This window comes from Myodes glareolus, chromosome 2 (genome assembly GCF_982192425.1).
Source record: "Myodes glareolus chromosome 2, mMyoGla1.1, whole genome shotgun sequence".
In the NCBI taxonomy this organism is placed as follows: Eukaryota; Metazoa; Chordata; class Mammalia; order Rodentia; family Cricetidae; genus Myodes; species Myodes glareolus.
The window spans coordinates 108,667,044-108,678,302 of record NC_142027.1 but is presented as its reverse complement, the minus strand read 5'-3'; positions in this window follow the sequence as shown (position 1 = coordinate 108,678,302).

The window sequence follows — 11,259 nt, the reverse complement described above, 5'->3', positions numbered from 1 at the left end:
GAAGACATCGTCCCCTGGCCTTCAAACACATGAATACACATCTGCACACACACACACACACACACACACACACACACACACACTTGCTCAGCAAGGGAAGCATGAAGAGTAGCAGGCAGGGATGGTTTGATAGAATCAACTCACCAGACAAGTCAGGCTCTAGTCACCCCAGCTGTTCTCAACCTGTGGGTCCCGACTCCTTTGGGGGAGGGGTGGTGTCGAATGACCCTTTCAGAGGGGTTACATGTCAGATCTCCTGCATAGCAGATATTTACATTACAGTTCATAACAGTTGAGCCACACTCCCAAGCTCTCTGACCACCCCCCATGTGTGTGTATATGTGTGCATGTGTACGTACAGGAACATGTGCATACATGTGCATGTAGAGGCAGTAGTCAATCTTTGGTATCATCCTCAGCCATGCTCCACATGCTCCACATGCTCCACCTTTTTTTTTTTCTTCCCATTTTGGTTTTGATTTTTCGAGACAGGGTTTCTCTACAGCTTTGGAGTCTGTCCTGGAACTAGCTTTGTAGACCAGGCTGGCCTCGAACTCACAGAGATCCACCTACCTCTGCCTCCCGAGTGCTGGGATTAAAGACGTGCACCACCACCGCCCAGTACACCTTGTTTTTGTTTTTTTTTTTTTGTTTTTTTAAATACCGGGTTTTTCTATAGGACCTGGGACTTGCCCATTTTGCTAGGCTGGGTGGCCTTCAAGGGTCCTACCTGTTTTTTCTTCTCCAGCACTAGGTTTACAAATATATGTCACCACACCCAGCTCTTTATGCGGGTGCCAGGGATTGAATTTAGGCCCTCATGATTGCACAACAAGCTAGCCTTTTACTCCCTGACGGAACCATCTCCCCAGCCACCCCCAATACACACATACTTCTTTAAAAAAAAAGTTATACGATATATAAAGGTTTTTTTGCTTGCTTTTGTCTGTGTACTGCATGCATGCCTGGTACCCAGACCAGAGCACCAGATGGTTGTGAGCTGCTGCAGAATGCTGGGAACCAAACCCAGGTCCTCTAGAAGAGGAGTCTGTGCTTTTGACTACTGAGCCATCTCTTTAGCCCCGTGTGTGTGTGTGTGTGTGTGTGTGTGTGTGTGTGTGTGTGTGTGTATACATATACATATACATATATTTATATACATACATACATTCATACATATGTACATATACACTGCTTTTTTGGGGACAGGGTTTCTCTGTCATAGCTTTGGAGCCTGTCCTGGCACTCGCTCTGTAGACCAGACTGGACTCAAACTCACAGAGATCCGCCTGCCTCTGCCTCCCAAGTGCTGGGATTAAAGGTGTGCACCACCAGCACCGGACTCAGCCCCATACTTTTTAAAAGACGTAGTCTCGGGGCTGGAGAGATGGCTCAGCGGTTAAGAGCATTGCCTGCTCTTCCAAAGGTCCTGAGTTCAATCCCCGACAACCACATGGTGGCTCACAACCATCTGTAATGAGATCTGGCGCCCTCTTCTGGCCTGCAGGCATACACACAGACAGAATATTGTATACATAATAAATAAAATATTAAAAACAACAACAACAACAACAACAAAAAAACGTATTCTCACTGTAGCTCAGGTTAGTCTGGAACACTCAGTCCTTTAGCCCCAGCCTTCTTGGTGGTGGGATCATAGAGGTATATACCTGGTTCTCCTTTTACATTATATTTTGAGACAAGGTCTCACTAAATTGCTCAGGCTGGTTTTGAACTTACTCAGTAGCCCAGGCTGACCTCAAAGTCACTATGAAAACAGGATGACTTTAAACTCCTTTCTGACCCTGCCTAAGCCATGCCTTCAGTCTTGGGACTCTCCACTCTTGAGACTTAAGGTCCCCAGTGAAGCTGTGTCTAAGACATTGTGGCTGATCCCAGATCTCATGTAAGTACTATTCCAAACTCTGGGATCCCTTAAGTGCCACAGCTACCTGGGTCTGGTCAGTAGCTCTTGTAATTTCAGCTATTCCAGAGGCAAGGGACTTAAAACCCAGAAGGAGGGAGGAAGGGAGGGAGGGAGGGAGAGAAACAGTTTTAGAGTCTACACAGGGGGTCCAGTAGGGCCAAACAGGCAGGCCCAGGCAGTCAGTGGTAAATAACCTTTCAGGTAACTACAGGCCCAAGAACTGGCTTTGGGCCAGCCGCTGTGGGCTGGTGGAAAAGAATACCATTCTCACTTGTCCTCAGCATCAAGAGTGGGAGGCAGATGAAGGACGGTGTGGTGCGCTCAGCCCAGCCAGGAGCCATGCAAGCTTCTGCGCATCTCACCTGGCTTCTTCCCTAGTCCTGTCTGAGCTTGGCCAAGCAGGGGCAGGGAGGCTTGTGAGAGCAATGGGGGTGGGGATGGATGGGTCCCATGTGTAGAACTTGCTTTTTCTCAGGCTACCTAGTTGGTCTCCAGGCACAGAGCCCTAGAGAGAGAACGAGAGCTATCAGAGGAGGGCTGACAAGAGGGAGAACATCCTGGGTCTCCTAACCACAGAGATAGAAAGAAAACTACCTGTTCTGTTCCCCCTCCCCTTCCCACATTCTTCTGCCTTCTTTTTAAAAATTAGTTAAAATTTTATGTGTGTATTTTTGAGATCAGGTCTCTTGTAGCCCAGGTTGGCTACTCCCTAGTAGCTGAGGATGGCCTTGAACTTCCTACCCTCCTGCCTCCACCTCCCAAGTGCTGGGCTTACAGGCACATAAATAATACCATGCTTGGCTTTTAAAAGCTGTGCTGGGGACTGAACCCACCGCTTCATGCATGCTCCGTAAGCACCCTATCAACTGAGCTACTCCCCAACATCTCCCCATTCCTTTCCAGACACGGTCTCCCCAAGTATCACAGGCTGGATTCAAGCTCGCAGCCCTCTTTCGTGTTCCCACCGCTGGGACTACTGGCGTGCACCACTACACCTGAAAAATTCCCCTGCTGCTTCCTTAAGATTTCCCACCGTCCATTGACCACTGCTCTGCTTACCCAGGCATGTCTAACCTTCTGACTTTGTGATGTTGTCATCTACAGATGTGTTGAGCCACGTTCCTGGCTGTCTTGGAATGCATCTGGCATGCAGACTGCAGGTTCGACATATTTGTGGGCTTAAATCTTTCAGTAACTGTCTGTCATCCTCGGGGAGGGGGATCCAAAGAATATCTTTGTCCAAAACATCCTCTCCCACCCGGTATGGTGACCAGTGCCTGTCATTTCAACATTTGAGAGGCTGAAAGAGGATTGTAAGTTCAAGACCATGCTGGCCTATTTGGTAACTTTAAGGCCAGCCTAGGGTACAACAGAGCCCTGTCTCATTAAAAAAATAAAATCTTGGGCTCAGCGGTTATGAGCATCGTCTGCTTTAATTACAGACACAAATTCGTTTCCCAGTTTGTTGGCCACTCACAACCAACTGCAACTCCAGTTCCAGGGGGTCTGGCATCATTTTTTTTGTCCTGTTGGGGCACCAGACACACATCTGGTATACATCCTGGCAAGATACTCATGCACATTAAATAAAAATAAATATTTTTTTTTAAAAAAAATTCAAGCCCTTCTCTCAGATCGGGTGCTAGTCCTTCTTCATGAACTCTCCTAAACCCTGTGATCCAATGGTCAGAAAAGCCCAACTCAGAGGGGCGGTGGTGGTGCACGCCTTTAATCTCAGCACTCAGGAGGCAGAGGCACGTGAATCTCTGTGAGTTTGAGGCCAGCCTGGTCTACAGAGAGAGTGTTCCAGGACAGCCAGCACTACACAGAAAAGTCCTGTCTCAAAACCAAACAAACAAATAAAAAGAGGAAAGAGGTCCACCTTAGAGTTATCCCTGACTGGGCTTTAGTTTTTCATGGTACGTAACATATCTGAAATTAGGTTTTTCAGACAGAAAATGGAGTCACTGGTGCCAGCCGTAATCAAGAAAAAGGAAAGGTGGATAAGAGTTCCACCTTTCATGTTTAGAACAGAAAACAAGGGCTGGAGAGATGGCTCGGAGGTTGAGAACACTGGCTACTCTTCTAAAGGTCCTGAGTTCAATTCCCAGCAACCACATGGTGGCTCACAACCATCTGTAATGAGATCTGGCGTCCTCTCCTGGCAATTGTATATATAATAAATAAATAAAAATTTAAAAGGTAATAAAAATGTTTTAAAAAAAAACCAGAAAGCAAAACAGCAGCAGCAACAGCAACAAAACTCAGGGGTACCTGTAATACCAATGGAGGAGAGGCAGAGACAGGAGCATCTCTGGGGCTTGGGACAGCCAGTTTAGGTCAATTGGTGAATTGCAGGTCAGTGAGAGACCCTGTCCAAATAAATAGTGAGTGCTACCTCCTGTTTCTGACCTCCACCCTCAGGAATATGCATGTGTGAGCATGGGCACATGCATACAGGTGCACCTGCTCATATACACACCCACACATGTACACCTGTTCACACACACATGTGCACCTGCATGCACATGCAAAAATACACAATGAGAATAAATCGAGGTGGGATTCACCTCTAAGGCCAGCCATTAAGACCAGTGTGAGCCATGAGGCAAGATGCTCAGGTTGGAGGGGGGGGATACTGAGAAAGTCGGGAGGCTATACATGGAGGGTTAATGTGTGACTCCTGATAGCTGGTATCATCAGAGACCCTCTTAGAACCACGAGCTTGAGATGGTGAGACAGCTTAGCAGATAAAGGTGTTTGCCACAAAGACTGACAACCTGACTGTGATCTACCCATATGGTGAAAGGAGAGACCCAAGTCCTACAGAGTTGTCCTGTGACCTCCGCATGACTGTATTGGTGGTATACACACACACACACGCACACACACACACACACACACACACAATTAAAATTTAAAACAGAGGCCAGTCAGGTCTACACAGAGAGCCAAACCAGCCAGGAATACACAGTGAGACCATGTCTGTCTCATTCAATTTTTGTTGTTGTTTTGTTTTTTGAGACAGGATTTCTCTGTAGCCCTAGCTGTCCTGGAACTCTCTCTGTAGACCAGGCTGGTCTCGAACTCACAGAGATCCACCTGCCTCTGCCTCCCGAGTGCTGGGATTAAAGGTATGTGTCACCATGCCTGGCTTCACCCCCAAATTTTAAAGCGAGAATCACAAGCTTACAAACAAGATACCTTATCCTTATAAAAAATGTCCATATGACATGTTCAGCCCAGTGACTAACTCATCCACCTCAGACCAACACAGCTCGTACTATTAATCACTGTGTCCTGTGATGCCAGAGGTTGTTTGTTCGTTCCCAGATGCCCAGACCAGAAATAACCACTCAGAAACTATATTAATTAAATCACTGCTTGTCCAATCACTTAAGTGTATTGCTAGCTAGCTCTTATATCTTAAATTAACCCATTTCTATTAATCTGTGTATCACCATGTGACTATGGTTTACCAGCAAGTTTCTGTCTCCAGCGGCGGCTACATGGCTTCTTCCTGGCTCTGCCTACTCTCTCTCTCTATCTCTTTCATCCTGGCTTTACTCTGTTAAGCCATTGGCCAAAAGCAGCCTCTTTTTTTATTTTTTGAGACAGGGTTTCTCTGTAGCTTTGGGGCCTGTCCCGGAAGTAGCTCTAATAGACCAGACTGACATCGAACTCACAGAGATCCACCTGCCTCTGCTTCCTGAGTGCTGGGATTAAAGGTGTGCGCCATCACTGCCCGGCAAAAGCAGCTTCTTTATTAACCAACGGCAATAAAGCATATTCACAGCATACACCATCTCCCACATCCGTCCTGTGCTCATTGTTTTTAACGTCGGATCTAATCCTCCCATCTCTGTGTTGAAAATGTCCCCCTGAGCTGGGCATGGTAGCACACCCCTGTAATTTAAGAATGTTTTGGAGGTAGAGGCAGGAGGATCAGGAGTTCCAGGCTATACTAGAAAGTTTAAGATCAGTCAGTCCTACAGCAGATGCTGTCAAAAGGAAAATCCAAAGCCCTGGAAGTGGTTAGAAGCAATACTTCCTGATGTGTGGTGAATTGGTTAACTGTTCTGAGCCTCGGTTTTCTCACGTATAAAATGGGGATAGGAGTTATGATCTGTATCATGAGGCTGCCTGAAGGACCAGAGGACTGGAGAGGTGGCTCAGCGGTTAAGAGCACTGACTGGTCTTCCAGAGGTCCTGAGTTTGGGTCCCAGCAACCGCATGGTGGCTCACAGCCATCTGTCGTGAGATCTGATGTCCTCTTCTGGAATAAAGGAGTACACGCAGATGGTGTACTCATATAGATAAAATAAATAAATAAAACCTTAAAAAAAGGATCATGGAGGAAGGCCAAGGATGAGGGTCAGCTGGTCAAGTGCTCAGCTAACATGCTTGGGGTTCTAGGTTTCATCCCCCATACCACAGAAACCCAGACATGTGGCACACACGTAGAATTCCAGCAGTTCAGAGGAGACACAGGAGGATGAGGAGGTCAAAGTCACTGTTGGCTCTACAGTGAGTTCAGGACCGGCTTGGGCCACACATCTTGTCTCAAAATGGGAGAAAAAACATTTGTGACTATAATTTATTGAAGATGTTGGCTCCCTTAGGGTCTAAAACAATGCTGAATAAGCCTGAAGCAAAGCAAGTAAATATTGATTGGGCGTGTGAGCCACATGTTCCAACAAACACCTCGAGGAAAGGATGTTATTATGAAAGAGGTAAGGAGAAAGGATTGGAGAGATGGCTCAGTGGTTATGGGCACTCGCTCCTCTTGCAGAAGACCCAGGTTCAGTTCTGAGCACCTACACCAGCCAGCTCACAACTGCCTGCAACTCCCGGTCCAGGGAATCCGAAGCTCTCTTCCGGCCCTGAAAGGCTCCGGCAGGCATGTGGTGTGTATACATGCACTCAGGCACAGACCACAAGAATACACATAAAATGAAATAGAAAAATAAATCTTTAAAAAAATGAGCCAAGCTGGGCAGTGGTAGCCACATACCTTTAATCCTAGCACTGGGGAAGTAGAGGCAGATGGATCTCTGTGAGTTCAAGGCCAGCCTGATTTACAGAGCGAGTTCCAGGACAGGCTTCATAGTTACAGAGAAACCCTGTCTTGAAAAATCGAAAAACAAAAACAACAAAAAATTAGAGGGTGAAGATTTGGCTCCATTGTTAGAGCGTCTGCCTTTCATACATAAGCCCTAGGTTCAGTCTCCAGAGTGATACAAACCAGGCATGGCGGAGCACGCCTACATCCCCAAACCGGGGAGGTAGAAACAGGAGGACCAGAAGTTCAAGGTTGGGTCGGGGAGGTAGCTCAGCTGGTAGAGTGCTTGCCTAGCATGAGCAAGACCTGACATCCATGCCTAGTGCTGCCTTAAACTGGGTACAGTGGTGCACGCAACACTGGCATTGCTGTGTACTTCTAAACCCCCCTCCCCCCTGTGTCAAACAACTCAAGGAAAACACAGGTTCAAGCAATGACTGCTTCAGTCCTTGAAGCTCCCAAGACCTCCTGTTTCAGGCCCATGCTCTCTTTGTGTGTGTGCACGTGTGTACGCACGTGTGTGTGCATGTGTGGGTACAATGTGCTGGAGCGCATGTTGAGTGAGACCAGAGGACTGCTGTGGCTTTTGTCACGCAGATGCCATTCCCTTTGTTTTTTGACACAGAGTCTCTCACTGGCCTGGAGCTTGCCAAACAGGCTAGGCTATTGGCTAGCAAGCCCCACGTGATCCTCTTGTGTCTGCTTCCCCGGCGCTGGGATTACAAGCGTGCTACAGATCTGACTTCCCTCTCCCTAGGTTCTGAGACTCGAACCCAGATTCCTGTGGTTGCAAGACGTAGACTTTACTCAGTGAGCTGTCTCCTCAGTCCTTGTTTAGTCTTCCTTCCTTCCTTCCTTCCTTCCTTCCTTCCTTCCTTCCTTCCTTCCTTCCTTTCTCCCTCCCTCCCTCCCTCCCTCCCTCCCTCCCTCCCTCCCTCCCTCCCTTCCTCTATCCCTCCTTTCTTCTGACAGGGTCTCATGTATTCAGGATGGCCTCCAACTTCCTATATAGCAGGGGGCACTGTCAAACACTAACTCTTCTGCCTCCACTTCTGGGGTGCTAAGAGACCAGGTATGCACGACCGCACCTGGTTTTGTGAGGTGTTGGGAATGGAACCCAGGGACTCACACATTCTAGTTAAGCACTCTACCAACTGAGCGGCATCCCAGGCCCCATTCCCACCCTCCAAAGAAGTCTCTCTTATAGCCCAGGCTAGCCTTGGATTTGTGATCTTCCCACCTCAGCCTCCCCAACTGGGACTACATATATGAATGCTCACACCCTGCCTCCCCCACTCCCTGGGATCCTCTCTGAATGGCTTACCTCATTCCCACACTTCTACAGACAGCAGGTGTGCCTAATCAGTAGGAGGCATGCCTTATGGCATTAGGATTTTGTAGGGGGCCAGGTTTCCTCACCCATCTTCTTTCCCCATTGCACAAAGCTGGGGCTCCGACTGCGGCCTGGGTTGGCTTGGAAGGGGTGTGTTTAAGATTAGGTGGTATGGTCCGGAGTCTGGACAGACTGAGAGCCTTGTCTTTGAAGACAGACATCCCTTGCTCCAAACACATGGTGGTCTTTTGTCTGTCAGAATTCTTGACACGTCTTTCATCTGATGCTGGAACAGTGAAATGGGAACTGGGCAGGATGTTGCAAAGGACATGCAAGGGAGGAGAGAGAAGTTGAGAGCCAGGACGTGAGGGAAGGAAGATGGGGAGAAGATGTAGCCCAAGGCCACCCTGGTGGGCACCTTTTTGTGTTGTACTGGGAAAATGCTCTGTACTGGGCGATATCAAAGCATCCCTCCTTAAATTTTAAGTTATCTTATTTATTTTTAGATGTGAGTTTGGGCTAGCTCATGCTATGATGTGTGTGTGTGTGTGTGTGTGTGTGTGTGTGTACAACTTGCTGGAGTTGGCTTTCTCCTTCCACCATGTGGTTCCCAGGGATCAAATCCACGTTATCAGTCTTAGCAGCAGGCACCTTTGCTCGCTGAGCAATCTTTAATCCCAGCACTTTGGAGGCAGAGGCAGGTGGATCTCTGAGTTCAAGGCCAGCCTGGTCTACAGAGCGAGTTCCAGGACAGCCAGAGCCACACTGAGAACCTATGTCTTGAAAAACCAAAACCAAACCAAACCAAAACGAAAAAAAAATGTGGAAAGTAAAACTAATTAAATATCTATAACACACACACACACACACACACACACACACACACACACAAACTACCTTGAGCCCTCCTAATAAGTCATTTATTGCCCACCTCTTGTGTTTGCCCTAGCATCCTGGAGACTATCAGGTAAAATCTTTTAGAAAAGTACAAGCAGTTTGCACTGACCCGAAGGTTGAGAATGTCGTTGGATTACATCTGAGCTCTGTGACAGAGGTAGCCTCTTTTGGCTGAGACTCCATTACCTGATGTTCCCACCCAGGTACTTGAGAAATCCTGGACTTATGACTTTCTTTGTTCTTTGTTAATGTAAAAACTTGATGTCACCGTTACCATATTGGAACGTGGTGTTTGAGGGTAACCTAGATCTGACTCTGGACCATGGTCACTCCTTTTCTGGTTTCAGAATAAAGCACCTCATTACCTTTAAGATGTGAGCTGTGTTGTACATTAAGGGGGAACCTTTAGTCACAGAATTATTCAAATGTATACAATGTGCACTGATCAGCCCGCTGTCACAGCCATCAGCATTGGTTTGTCTTTCAGTGTGTGTGTGGTATATACATGTGCGTGTACTTGTGTGTTCAGGTGCAGGTGCCACACAAATGCATATGCACCTGTGTGAAGCATGATTAATAAAAACTCAGGATCAGAAATTGGGGTTCAACGTGAATATCTGTAAAGCAAAACAGTCAGCCACTGGCTCTTACCTTGACCTCAGTTTGAAATGGCGATTCTGCCTGTAGGAATCTCAGAATGAGACTGTGTTTCTGAGAGCTGTCTCTCCCCTTCTTATATTCTGCTCTAGGGCTAGAATTAAAGGCATGCACCACTGAGATTAAAGGTGTGTGTTACCATAATCTGGTCTGTAAGGCTGACCAGTAAGAATGTTTAAGTCTCAGATCTTCAGGCAGTCTTTGTTTATTAAAATACAATTGCAATGTCACTACACCTGTGTGTTCAGGTGCTGGTACCACATGCATGTGTGTGTACCTGTGTGTTCAGGTACAGTTAGCGCCTGCATGAGTGTACCCTTATGTGCTCAGGTGCAATGCCATATGAATGCATGTGCACCTGTGTGTTTGGGTACAGGTACCACATGTGTGTGTGTGCACCTGTGTGTTTGGGGGCAGGTACCACATGCGCGCGTGTGTGTGTAGAGATGAACACCAGATATCTTTGTCATGTCACTGCCCATCTTATTTGTTTAGACAGGGACTTAATGTAAACCTGGAACTCAACGTTTTGGTAGGCTGGCTGTCTGGTGAGCCCCTGAGACTCACCTGTCTTCACCCTTCATCACTGGGGTTACAGACATGTACCTGGCTTTTCCATAGATGCTGGGGATCCAAACTCAGATTCTTTTTTTTTTTTTTTTTTTTTTTTTTGCGGAGGAGAGGGTTCTAGATAGGGTTTCTCTGTGTAACCTTGGCTATCCTGAAATTCAATCTTTAGAAGTTATTCTTGAACTTACAGAGATCCGCCTGCCTCTGCCTCCCGAGTGCTGGGATTAAAGGTGTACACCACCACCGTCCGGCTCAGAATTCAGATTCTAATGTTTGTGCAGCAAGCACTTTATCCACGAGCCACCTCCCAGTGCGCTCCACCTCTGGTGTTCCTGTCTCCTTCTGGGTGTCGCTTCTGAATTACGGCATGCCTGCCTTTTCTAGGGAGCTGCAGTGGGGCCCATTATTGGTGGCCTTTTTGGCAGATCCTTGAGGAATCCTTTAGCATGAATTCCCTGAGTTCTACACTTGCTTCCTGCCTCTGCTCAAGCGATGCAGCCTTCAGCAGGTGTTGAACTTACGACCATTTAGATCCTCCGTGAAGATGAACACTCTGTTGTTTTATTGTTAAAGAACCACAGAACCAGGCAATGTTGTAGCTGGCGGTTCCTTTCTCTGTCTCAAAGAGAATTAAATGTGAAGATTTAAAAAAAATCATATTGTCTCCAGGCAAGGCGGTGTAGCCTTTAATTCCAGCACCCAGGAAGCAGAGGTAGTAGGATCTCTGTGAGTTTGAGGTAATCATGTTCTAGAGAGTGAGTTCCAGGACAGTCAGAGATGCGTACTGAGACTCTGTCTCAAGCAAATAAATAA